The following is a 13,705-nucleotide window of genomic DNA, read 5'->3' on the forward strand; positions in this document are numbered from 1 at the left end:
GGGTCTTTGGACTTGTCTGTGACCCAGCAGAGGTCAAAATCTATGGCTCTGGCCAGTCAAGATTTTTTTCATGAAACTTATGACAGAATATGGATTTTTCTAATGAAATAAAATATATTTGCTACAGAATGCACTTTCTAATCTTAACCTGTTTGGATTTTAAGTGTAACTTCAGGTATGGGTGTTTTGGATTTTCTGCTGCTTGGTTTTAGTTTAGTTGCAAAATCTGTTTGAGGTGTTTTTTTATTTAAATTCCAGATATATATGCTTAACATTTGTTCCACCTTGAGATAATTCATCTGTAAGTGAACACTAATCAAGTCATGGCTACTTTGGGATGCTTCTAGTATTTGGAAGATGAGTAATATTAAGCCTAAATTCCATTTAAAGAGAATATTCCTTGGAGTACTAGAGCAGTATACAGGTCCATATACAGTCAGTGGAGAGGAAAAGGCACTCAAGAGAGATATTAGTCTCCTTTCAGGACAGGAAATGCCTGTTTCTCTTCTGCCTGTATGAGACATCTAGGTGTCAAGCTACTTGATACGTGAAGTTGGCTGAGATGACCTTGCGTGACCTATTGGTTATAACACCTTCCTAGGAGGAGAAAGCCTGAGCTCTGACCTCTGCTGCAGGGACTTCTGATAGAGTTTGTGCAAATTACAGGTCATACAGACAAGAGCAATAATGAATGCAGTCTCCTTCCTTCCTCCTGCCCAGGAGAGCACATTATCACAGGGGGCGAGGAGGAAGGTGGGAGATGGGTGTTTGAATGTTCTCTGACAGGAGAAGGAATTCGGTCCATGTGCTGCTTCCTGGAGAGTGCTCTTAGCATTAGACAACTGCCTAAGAGCGGGAACCACCTCCTCTTACAGTCCCCGCTTTGCCTGCGAGGTGGTAGTGACTACCATTGCCTTTTGTAAGGAGGAAGACTACCATGGACATCTTGCCATGACCCAGAAGCCCTGACAGACCGGTTTCTTTAGGGGCTTTAGGCTGCAGAGCAATTTCAGAGGTCCAAATGGGCTTGGAAGTGAGCTGAGCCGAACTTTTCATGCTTGTCAGGCCTGAGGCTCCACCTAGGCAGGAACTTGAAATGTCAAAGTTAAAAAGATGCCTCTTCACCCATCCATACCTGACATCTCGGCAAAGCAAACCTGACATCTCTCTCACAAAGGTATCAAACCGAGCTCTTGCTGGCCTTGCCCTGGGTTTCTGAGAGCCCCTGGACGGCCCACGGTGGATCACAGGTATGAGGCACCAGCTGAAGGGCACTGGGTGACGGCTGCTCCAGGGCACTGCCATTTTTCCAAAGCCTTGCTGCACATCACGGTGAAAGCCTTGCAGGCAGAAGGCTGTGCTGTGGGCTGGTGGGAGGGAGAGTGGGAGGAGGAACGCCACAACACATTACAGCCAGAGAAGAGAAAAGGATTCTGCATCAAGGATGATGTCACTTTTGACATGTTCTATATATCACAATCCAGTACCAGGGAGCTAACGCTGTGCCGTGCCATGCTAGCAGTGCTTGCTCTAGACAGCTGTTGTTAAACGACATTACCGTCTTGTTGGAGGTTCTCCAATTTCATGTCCGCCGTGTCCTGATGGGGCAACTCCTTAGATAACGCCTGCTGCACGGCACCGCGCCGGAGCTGCGTGCTGCACATGTGTGTGCCCAGACAGTGGCAAGGGAAGCTGCTCTTATCTCCTACTTCAGCTCTTCGCAGGAGGGAGGCTTACGGACAAGCCCTTCACCCTGCTGCAGACCAGCACCCATTAGGAACTGGTTTGCATTTAATTGCACCTCAGGAATAGGACTCCTCATCATTTGGGAAGCAAAATCCTTTGGCGCTGTAACCAGACCAAGCCCATCTTTGCTGCCTTTATAGCCCCTGATAGCTTTTCCACATTTCACAGGGGACTGGGCTCTCCAAGGCTTTTTACAAGCTTGACCAACTTCCTGGTGGGGTTTGTTTTCCCACTCATATTTTGCTTATTCCAAACGAACTCCAAACCTTGATTTTTTTAATTATTTTTTTTTTTTTTTTTCCACAGAGAAATGGGCAAGTGAAAGTGCATCACGTGTAACGTCTGGGAACAGCGCGGAGGCAGCCAGGCAGCCGTTGCAGGGGTTTGGCACCTCGCGCGGGAATGAGCGCATGCAGGTAGAATGTTATTCCGCTGCTCCTGCTGAGCGCTCGGCGCTTCGCTCTCTGCTGAATCCCGAAGTCGAGCGAAAAGCAGCTGGTTAAGGTGGAATTTGAAAATCAGTCATAAGATAAACAGGTTGCAACATTAAGTACTCTCCAAGGGAAAAGCAGTGTGTAGCATATGTTCTTACTTTGGAAGATATTTAAGAAAAAGAAAAAACTGTAATGGACCCTTTACTGGCGTATGCTAGTGGAGCTGTTAATTAATTAAATAACTATATGTGAGTGGCATCCATTGGGAAAGAGCCTCACAGCTTCCAGATGCCAGTTATTGGCCCCATTACGGGCCTAAACCTATTACAGTAAATCATTACACGCTCCAAGATGAACTGGCACACGCTTGCTGTGAGGAAGGATGGAGCTATTCTCACTTGTGCCATTTTGTGCCAGTTTTTATCTGGCGAGATTAATTAGTACTTTTAGAAGTGCAAGTCAGAGCTATAAAATATTAAAGGCTATTCCATCGGTGGAGTGGAGACATGCTGAAGCAGGGCTTTTAAAACTTTTGGATGTTGACGGACAGATAGGAGTTGGAAGAGATAAGGAGCAACATCTGATTTTGATTTTTTTCTTTAAAAAAAAAAAGGTCAGATTTATAGCTAGCAGGACTGCATGAAGTCTCCTTTGTGTGCTGTGGGAATACTCAGAGGAGGACATTAAAGTTTATCACTGAAGTTCAGGTGCCAGGTAAGCAAACAGCTTCTCAGGCCAAAACTCATCATTTAGGGCAGTCATTCCAAATACAAAATCAAGCAGAAAGTATTAAATAACCTTTTCGCCTGGATACCCTGCCAGGAGGGGAACATTTCCTGACGTTGGATGGCAGCCTAGAATCTATGATCTGGCCTAGAAATGGCTTTTTTTTTTCTTTTTTAATGAATAAGCTATAAATTTTCACCCCAGATGAGCACTATGGACCTTTCTGTCTTTTTAGGCTGTGAGAGATAAAACCACTGAGTCACCTACATCATGCCCAGACAGACCATCCTTTGAAACCCTTCTTGCCTGCTCCCTCTGTTTTGAGCCCAAAAGCTGAAGAGGCACTCCAGGGACTGTTTATACAGTTTACCCAATAATTAGTTCTTAGAGACATTAATTCATGGGTAGACACTTCCTCTGAGAAATTATTTCACAGCTGAAAGTCCTCCCGCAGCTGGACCAGGCAGGCTGAGCACACGGGCTTGGAGATTTTGCAGTCCATCAGCCGGAGCTCGGGAGGAGCAGCACCAAGGGGGCATCCGCCACCATCCTGTCACTCTGAGCCCCCGTCTGGACCACGCACAAACTCTCTTGCCTGAGCACAGTGCTTTGAGTGGGGCCAAGGGGGCTACAAGGAGCCACAGCGGTGCCTTTGCTGATGCTGATAACCAGCGATAGCCCTCCCACGCAGCCCCGCCGGGGCAGACCGAGAGATGCCATTGCTGATAGACCTCTGCTGCTTACCGCAACAACCTGTCTGCCTAGAAGGAGAGATGAGATCTCCCACGGCTCAGTGGGAAAGCGTCCCGGATGGCTCCAGCCTGAAGAACCTCCACGTATGCTCCTGGGACGCGTACCAGGGGGCGGCAGAGGGGCTGCAAGTGAAATGCAGCTCTGCTGCTTGGCCACTTGCATCCAGGTGAGGCCAATGGCTTGGAGGACAACATCCCTTTCCTACACCATGGTGTAGGGAACACAGCGTAGACCGCGTGTCCAACAACTGTTCACCACGGGTAGAAAAATTAGATCTTTCTTGGTTGTGAGGAGTCACAAGAGAACTGACATCTCAGGAAAACCAACTTCATCTCGCTGCTTCTCCTAAAGCGAAGGTAGGGCCGCAGTCAGAAACCACATTCACACGAACGCTACCGGGAAGTGTGACTTACTGTATGAGAAATGCATGAGTAAGAGTTTGCTGACTAACCCCTAGTTAAAGGAAATAAATTGATTTATTAGACGAGCATGACAAATTAAGGCACCGGTCTTGCAAGTTGGGCCGTGTGAGCAGATCCCTGTGTCCACGTGGCTCTGATAGGGCCCAGTAAGGCTGAGAACTGGGTGTTGTAGCTGCCAAACCGGCAATATAGCTGGCGTGATAGCAAAAGGTTGGAAAGTTTGTTTATATTTTTCTGACGTGCCTGAGATTTGGGTGGGAGCCATGGGACCTATGGGACCTAAGCTGAAGCACAAGGATAGATGGCTGCTTTGTCAGCAAGGCAGCTTTCCCCAGTGTGTGTACTGGTAAGAAAGGTCTGCCTTTTCTGGTTTTAAATGGAAACAAATTGCTTTTAGGACCTTGGATCTGGGAAGGGGAGTGTCACCATGTGTCCAATACAAACAAAAAAATGAACTGAGCCAAGAGCAGCCCAGTGCTTGTCTCCCATTCCCTGGCTGTAACCACAAGAGACTCCTCTTGGCTTGTGTGAGTGGGAAGGAATGCAATCACTGAGCAAAAAATGTTGTTTCTACTTGATAGTTTAATGTTTTGTAGGCAGCAGTTATGCTTTTCTACTGAGCATACTTTTCTACTCTACAGAGTCTTAGACTGGCCCATCCTTGCAATAGAGAAAATGGAACTGAGATAGGAAAAATGCAGTTACTTTTTTTTTTCCGTGACACAGATGATTATGTTTTGTTGGTTTTTTTTTTCTGAGTGGAACATTTATACCCAAAAGACTAGTGTACTGTTAAGCCATCAACATGATGACTGATGTGTTTGATGGGAAAGGGCTGCAAGTGTCCAGGGCATGAAGAGGGTAGGGGACTGGCAAGAGAAGATGTTTATATCATGGATTTTGATCCAGAACAAGTTGGAAGTGAGTGCAAGTCATCACAGTCTGGTGATGGGACACTGGCCTCTGCCCAGTGAGCCTGTGGGTACCACTACAGGCCTCTGAATCGCAAGGTGAGATAACAGCGACTGTCAGCACGGCCCACCTTCCTTCTCCAGTCATCGTTAACTGGCTCTGTGTGCGCACGCGCTTTCCTAGCCACCACAGTAATTTTTTCATGCCCTATGTTCTAAGTATTTTGGGAAAGAAGTAGGAAAAAAGAAGCCAGCCATATATGATGATTGTGTAGTCAATGGTGGATTTTGACTGAACAGTTGGAAAAATAATGGACTACTGTTAGAAATCTGGTAGAGTTAGGTATGTTCTGGCAGACACAGCTGGAGAAAAGCTTCAAGTACAGATGCAGAGTCCAGTTTGACTTTGTAAAGAAGTATGCACACCCTTAACTTGAAAGATATAAATTTTCCCATTGACTTCCCTGGGACTATTCATGCATTAAACATATGCATGAGCCTTTCTAGAAGTAGGGAATATAAATGAGACTACCAAAAGAGTTAACCAGAAATACTTTCTGTACAGTGAAATAGGAAAATTTACAAGGAGTGTGCACATAGGAGCTCTTAGGAATCGATAAAATCTAGGCCGCATTGTTAAAGGACAAGGCCTTGTTGCTTACGTATGATAGGGCGTTTCCAGCTGCCCGGAGTGCAGACTAGAGTGCAGTTTGCATTCATTACGTTAATTAAACAATTTACTGGAATTTAGCATGTGGCAGATTGGCAGGAGGCAACTTTAACTTGGGTTGTGCGGTTGAGATCCTTTCATTGTGTTGACCACCCCGAGTAAAAAATTACCTTTCCAGGAGTAGCTTCTGCAGACTAGTAAGATTTCTTCTGTTAGTTATTAGCCTCTTTTTTTTTAAAGAATAACATGGGAAATATTTCAAATTTTATCATCCATATCTGCTTCTTCACATTGTTTTACGTTTTCTTGCAAGGTTTATTTTTTAGCTTGTACTGTAGCCATTGCCATTTAAATTTTTTGTGTTTGTGAATGTTAGCGACACAAACTTCCAGCAAATAAGCAATATTGTCACTTGAGCTAGTGGCTGGAGATGAATATGAACCCAGCGTACAGCACTATCAAACCCATTTTATGGCTAAAGGCCACTTTAAAGTTGCACTATACTCAAGCCTTTTAGACTTAGGTTTGCTAATTCATCTTAAAATAGACCTTTCAGCTTTGCTGTTTCATGGCAGAAGTTTTGGCAAGCTGCATTCTCAACTGTCTTCTACGTTCCCTTTCATCCATTAAAAATGGATATTTGAACAAGGCCATCAGCTGTAGGTCTACAAAAAGGCAGCTCCTCATTCAGGAGTACTTAGGGCTTTTATACAGTTGTGTAGGCTTGGGGGGAGTTGGTTCTTTGTGTCAAGACTACACTCTGACCTCTCTTTTCTTCCGTATTCAAAACCCGATGTCACCCTAGCCAGGATTATCAGGATCTCCTTTTGAGTACCAACACCAACGAACTAGTGAGAAGGAGCCCTGTGGGGAAACAAGGCAAGTCCAAAATGAGATGTGGCTCCAGTCTTTACTGGTATTTATTTTGGTTTATGGTGAGCTTCTGGCAAGAGGAGATTCACTGCACTGAGCTTTGACACGCTGTTTCAGACAGGGAGGAGATCTGCGATGAGAGACCACAGTGTAAGAAAATGGACTTTGCATTCAGTTTTCATTAAACAGGCAGGAGGTAAAGGGTTTCTCCATTCCCTTTGAATGTTCAGTTTCGTATCATCATGGCTTTGCAAGATGAAATGCCTTCTGTCCTAGCTGTGTGTTGCTCTCATTCACAAGAATCCTGGAGGCAACTAAATCTGTGTTTCAGTCTGGGGATGAATTAACATTTTAATTACATCCTACCCCATAATTATACTGAATGGTTTTTGGAAAGAGAGTCTGAAAACCTACCTGCTTCCCAGTAATAATGGTTTGGGCTTCAAATAAATGTCAGGACAACACTGACACTGAAATCCTCCAGAGCAGAGATTAGCCAGTCACCAGTTCTATAAATACTGGGAACTCAGCACATTTTGAACTTTCACAGTGGTATTTGGTGATTTCTCATCCTAACAGAAACCACTTTCATTTCTGTTGCCTTTCTTTTCCTAGGAGCTAGACCTTGCTCCTGGAGAAAACAGGTTATAGGATCAAAAGATCTAGAAAATCAGCCTTGTTCTGTGTCTGCATGTTTCCAGCTTCAGGCTCTAACTCTGCCGTGCTGTGGACGTAAAAGTGCAAATTCAGAAGGAATATTTCAGAGTTTTACTCTTGGCTCTCAGATGCTGCAGAATTCCCTTCCCTTTAGATCCAGTCTGTAGCTCTGCCTGCGCTGTCTTCTGGTACGTCCTCCTACTTCTCCCATTGCCCACGGTATCTTTGATCAATCCATGAGCAGAACAACACGGTTGTGTAATGCGCAGTCCAAACTGGAGTACGGCTTCAGTCCAGAAAATAAACCCAGAGACGGTGTCCCTTACTTGCCTTTGGCCTCTCAAATCTCCTGTGGGTAGGATACCACACACACTGTATGATTAACCAGAAAAGGAAGTATTGGGAAATTTTGTTTCCTGGAAGAGATGTTAGTAGTGGCAATAAAACCCAAACAAACATGAAAAAAAAAGCCTGTTTTGAATCTCGACACTCTGTTACGCTGCTCTGACCCGTTAACATTCAGTTCATGGCCAGTACTGCTAGTGTTGGGTAAAACGTCACTGAAACTGGTAGATACAACCTCTGTCCTTCATTCAGAGCAGCAAAACCACTTGAGTTTCTTTACAGAACAAAAGTGACTTCAATGCAAAACACAGGCATGAGATCCCACCAGAGCAGAGCCACGTGTCGAGGTGAGGAATTTGATCAGTACGACAGAAAGGGGTTTAGCTGGTGCTTTCTGTATTATGGAACACTGGTTAAGTCACTGCCACTGCACTTGAGCATCGTGCTCTAGAGAGGAGACCAGCCTGCTCCCTCTGTGCCAGGAGGAGCATCCTGCCGGGAGCCGTGCTGGACCTCCCACCCACTCCTTTGGTGGTCGGGCACTGGGGTGATTTACTGACGTCAGGATGAGTTGATCTCCAACCAGCCAAGATCTGAGAAATGTCAGAAATTCCCATTTCCACCGCTGAGAAAGGCTGATTTGCTACTGCGGTGAGCATGGAGAAAATCAGGCACATTAGGATTTACCTTCTGAGCCCAGGGAGGTCTCATCCCTGCCACGATGGGAGATGAAGCCTTTCCTAAGCATTGAACAGCCAGCAGTGCCTTCGGGAAGCCCAGCAGCGGATCGTGGGCGCTCTCCGACAGGCACCAGGCAGCCGAGCCTGGCCTGCCTCCTAAATAAAACTGCCGTTTTATTTAACCACACCTGTGGGAGCAAAGGAGAAAGTTCAGCCAGTTGTTAGGATGCTTATGGCATCCCACAGGACATTTCCACAAAATCAACAACTGCGCTAGCAAATACTTTTGTGCATCTGCTCTGAGGGATGGCGATGTTTAAGTTCTTATCTTCAGCCAGGGACTTGAGGCTTGATACGCTCAGCGCGCTTGTGCAGGCCATGTCAATCAATGGGAAGGGTTACGCAGCGGCAGCCTGCAAGGTTTGTTGTGAACAGGATTACAGAATAATTGTATTTTCAATGCCTCCATGGCATCCAAAGGTGGTGGGTCCCTTCCTTTAACTGCATAGGCATTCAAATACCTGGCTCTACTGACTTTTGTAGCTTCACTGCCTGTGCAACTGGTCTATACCATTTGCTTAGGGTGTTCAAAAATGTTATTAATAGCAGCATTTTTTTTTCTGACAGGTGAAAATACAACCACCTGTGTAATTTCACAAAGTGTAACTTTATTGTCAGAAAAGTGCCATTGATACTTACGGTAATCGAAGTGCAAACAGTGGCAGTAGTCTCACTGCAGAACCACAAAGTTAAGGCGTTAAAATAAAGGATGAGGGAAAGTTCAGTCATAGAATCTTAGAATGGTTAGGGCTGGAAGGGAAGGGACCTTCAAAGGACATCTAGTCCAACCCCCCTGCAAGGAGCAGGGACATCCCCGACTAGATCAGGTTGCTCAGTCATGACTTTGTAAGTGAAAGCTCCCCGCTATGGGGAAGACTGCTCAGCAGCCGTGGGACAGGGTGGCCTCCCACCAGCTTCCAGCTTGCCAGAAGGGGCTGAATTGTGCCCTCTCCAGCTGGAAGGAGCTGTGACAGGAGCCTTGAGTGGCAATGTGCTGTTCCCACCAGGACGTACTCAGAAGAGTGTGGAGGAGCAGAACAGCAGCTCTGGTGCTATGTCCTCTCCAGCCAGGGTTCCCTCTTCATGGTGGCCACTGGCTGCTCCTGCAACCTCCTGGCCATTTTAGAGTCTGTCTGCTGTTTCCAGCTAAGTCGTTCCTCACCATTGTGGGCATTTTTCTACAGGTTCTTGAGTCAAACAGAGCCCTTTGCCTGCCTGCTTTTGATAACCATATGGCTTTCCTTTTCCCCATGCTTTAGCAAAGCCTCGAGGAGTTCCCCAAACAGCCTCCCCTCTTCTCTGCCCCTTCCCTGCTCAGTCTGGGCAGTAGTTAACAACACCCAGCTTCTGGGTGGCTTGGCTGTGTGAGTCAATAGCCTTGTTGGATGAGAAATTAATAAGCTCTTATTAGTTATTCAGCTTTGCCACAGACAATTTTTATAAATTACTCTTCAGAGTTTTGTACCCCAGAGCCTCCTCCCACTTGTAGCATGGCTGTACCTTAGAGACTCTTTCCCAGCTGCCTTTCCACACGTTTTGAACCTGGAGTAGAAGAAACTTCCATCATTTCAGAGGTGGCCTGAGGTGCTGGAGACCAGCTGGGTTGTTCCTCCACTGCACTGCGTTTCACATCAGCGAGGCGGTACATGATCAGCCTTTGGATTAACTGTGTAGGGACCCTGCTGAGGTCCGCTTAGGAAGTGTCATCACACTGCACTGCTACAGCCAGGATGTTCATTGGAGGACATGTCCCATGCTGCTTTTTGAGGAAGGCTAAGGGGAGCCCAGCAAGCAGCACACAGCTGCTGTTCACTAGACTAACACCTCCTGATGCTGTGCAGCTGGAATGGCACAACTCCCACTGTGCACAGCAGTGGGAAGGTTCTCCTGGCCTTACACAGACACATTTAGGTACAATTTCTGTACCTAAAATTCCCATTTTATATTCCCTGGGAAGATGCTGGTGCAGCGGGTCTCTCTGGGGCTAATCTTATTTGTCTTGTGAGCTGTGGTGTGCCATGTGGTGCCTTGTTTACTTACTTCTGCAACTGTTTTTTAACAGATCAGAAAAACACTCTGCTAATATTTTGCAAGTCAAAAGCAGCTTCAGAGTTGATAAAACTGCCTGCTCTTTACTGAGCAGAAATCAGCCTGCTTTGACAAGATCTCCACTAACATACACAGATTTTCTAAACCCATTCATTGCGTGGTCCAAATACAGCATAGATTTGTTCCATGACTGTGGGATAATTGCTGAAGTTGTGCACTTCTGTGAAAAAGGATTCTTTGCTGAACCTGGTGAGCGCACAGCACAAGAGAGTGGGGGTCAGCTGGGGGCTCAGAGATGGTACTGAAGTGCCGACTGGGTCCGGAGGATGGGTTTGCAGTTGGAGGTCTGGCCATTCAAAGGCTGTGGACTTGCTATCGCATTGTCACTGACCAATGTCATACTGGATATGCAGAGGACCATTAGAAGTTGGAAAGTGTGGCTCAAACCTGCCCCAGCTGACAATGCCCAGCACCACCTACCAATGCACGCAGTATCACTCATGTCCAGTAAAGGCAAACGCAATGATGTTCACTGATCTCTGCAGCACTGCTGTTCATATTACAGAGGAGGAGGCTGGGAGTCCTTGGAGATGTCGGGCTGGAGACAGATCTGTCAATGATGGAGTCTGAGCAGAGCTTTTGAGCTACACGTCAGAGCCAGTACTGCCCACTGTAGCATGGTCGTCTCTCTCAGCAGTATGATAGAGTCCGAGAGTGTGCAGATATTCAAAGTCAAAAATCCTGTTCACCCCTTCACAGTGTAGACAGTTGGTAAGGGAGGCACACAGTCTGTTCCTTGACCTTCGCCAAGGCACCTTTGAGGCCTTCATGTCTCTGTGCTACAGCCAGAACTCTCAGGGCCTTGCTTGGCCTCTTTTTGTAGCAACATCCTAAAAATCTTCTTGTCCTTTACTAAAAAACTAAGATTTCTTCTCTTTCATTTCTGCACCCAGGGCTAGGAGGTCTTTAGTACAGACCCAGTTAGATGCATGAGAAACAAGCCTGGCAAATGGTTTAAATTAAAAACTCTACTGGTTGTGCCAACTCCTGCAGTATGAGAGTGCCAAGCTCCAGAACATGGCTGTTCACCAGCATTTGGCAAGGCGGTGACATCTTGTCACTGCTATCCTTGAGCATGGAGGCCCACACAGGTACACCAACCAGCTGGTTGGGGCAAGACGCAACACAGTGTAGGAAAGCAGAGGGAAGACTGCCAACACTTTCCTAAGGAAAGTCACAGCCACGTTTCTTCAAAATCGTCTACTCCAGCGTGACATTACTCCTGACTGCAAAAAGAATGAAGTCTCCAAAGCTGTTTACCGGTTACACTGATGTGTCATGTGGGTTCAATCTTTTATAGTCAGGTGTCCCAGTCTGCCCTGGGGTGTAAACTCTCAGCTAAGGGGAAAACTGTCCACTTCCAGTAAAGCACGGTCCTGACACAAAAAGCTGTGAGAGTGCTTTTGGAGCTAAGTGCCGACTGTTGGGGAGGCGCCTACAGCTGGAGGAAAAAAATCAAACCGTAAGAAAAGGAAGTCTGTTTTTACATTTAATTCCTCCTGGGTCCAGAGGAGCAGGGGTTTATATCTTCATTATAAATAATCTATACAGCATCTACATAGTGGAATCCATCACCGGTTTCATCCCTTGGTGGGAAGAACCTGCAGGTCTATGGCCAGCTTTCTACTTGAAAACATTACCATGCTAGACATCTTAACTGTTCAAGAATCCTTTTGCCGTAGCACGCGTTACTCACAGCTCAGTGCCACTCCGCTGTCTTCTTTCAGGCACAGGCACGGCCAGACCTCTAATTTCGGAGACTGCTGCAGGGCATCAGAGTCTTCTATCCAGCAGATCATGCAGATGCATTGCACTGATGCTCCCTTCCCCATCTGAAGGCTTTTTCACTTCCAAAAGCTTCCAAGCTCTTCCAGTCTTTCCCCTTTTTTACAAAATGTGCAAGTCTTACGCTATTCTATCGTTGTTGGCAACATTACAACTGTCTGCAGCTTTTATGCAGGTGAGTATTCATGGCCACCTCCTACACAAGCTCGAGTTTGGGGGCGTGGCATGGCTTCCTCCTGAGGTGGGTATCAAGTTTGGCATAAGGCTTGCCGATCGCAATATGATGTTGCCCATTGCCCCACTATGATATCTGCATATCAAAAAATACACTTGAATAAAGAGGATCAAGAGAGAATTATTAGAGCAGCCACAGAAAATAACTAAAACGTCATCTTCCTCTCCAGGACGTAGCCCAAGCCTCATGTCCAGCAGCCATCAGAACGGTGTTGCCTCCTGCCTTTGTCCACTGACTAATGGACAGTGAAAATACAACTGCAGGTACGTTTCCACATGAGAACCCTTCTCTTCTGCCACTTGCAAACTCTGTGGAAAAGTAAGTGGCTGGCATCAGTTGTGTAAGAAAAAAGAAACTTGAATTTTATGTGCAAGTAGAAACTTAAACCAAGCAAACTGTTATTTATATTTTATTTGCTCTATTAAAAAGTCTAAGAATACAAAAACCTTTTTGCTGAGTATTAAAATGACATTTTCTTTCCAGGCATCCATAGAAATACCAGTTTATTTAAAAATAAATATAAAACCTGAACAATACCTTCATCTGGTTTTGCTAAAAAGCTCTCATTATAAAAAGGATGGGGAAAAAAGGTGAACTAGTTCCTCTTTTATTTCAAGCTTACTGCATTAATTCGATTTTGCATATGAAGCAACAAACTAAATTGTAAGGAATGTAAAAAGTTCCTATGCCGACAAAAGCCTCAATAATGCAATGCTGAGCTGAAGAACGACGACACTGGCAGGAAAGGATTCTAAGAAATACGTGGATAAATTAAGAGTTTAGGAATACATGCATTCTATCCTCATACGTAATAACGTGCGGTGGCACTTATTTTTGCAGGGCCGATTTCCAGCGGCATACACCTCCTGGCCCAAAACACGCTTCCTCCCTGGCAGACTGAGCTCCAGCAGCACCAGTCACTCCAGGTTAGACAGCGGCTGGAGACTGGGCAGTAGCTTAGGTCTAGGGGAAAAAGGATAATTTGGATTTAATGTTATAGACTGAATATTAATGCTATGTTTAAGGTAATGTTCTGGCTCATGAGGAGAAACTGCATTCTCCACTACCTACAACTTCTACGTGGTTTTAATGGAGAAAACTCTCCATTAAGAAATAGTAAAAACCATTTTGCAATACCCGCAGTTCATCAAGGTACAAATAAAATGCCTGCTTCCCAGGTTCTTAATCACTGCATCTTTCTTAGACTCATGTCCTGAAGGTTCAATTTTCCAAATGGCATAATTTTGGCAGAGGACAGGGTCAGTCCACTCCCAGATTGCATACTGCCTATCCCTCCTG

General features: G+C 45.7%; 1 long non-coding RNA gene across 2 annotated transcripts in view; it reads left to right on the forward strand.

Annotated features, from left to right (window-relative positions):
• LOC147601576 (uncharacterized) overlaps positions 1 to 13,705 on the forward strand; it is a 50,802-nt gene that overhangs the window by 25,633 nt on the left and 11,464 nt on the right. For both annotated transcript variants that reach the window (XR_015257800.1, XR_015257799.1), the window contains exon 2: positions 12,576 to 12,669. This is a non-coding gene — a long non-coding RNA (uncharacterized LOC147601576). The remainder of the gene's footprint in view (positions 1 to 12,575; positions 12,670 to 13,705) is intronic.

The sequence above is a fragment of the Chlamydotis macqueenii genome, chromosome 2, assembly GCF_036417535.1.
Source record: "Chlamydotis macqueenii isolate bChlMac1 chromosome 2, bChlMac1.mat, whole genome shotgun sequence".
NCBI lineage: Eukaryota > Metazoa > Chordata > Aves > Otidiformes > Otididae > Chlamydotis > Chlamydotis macqueenii.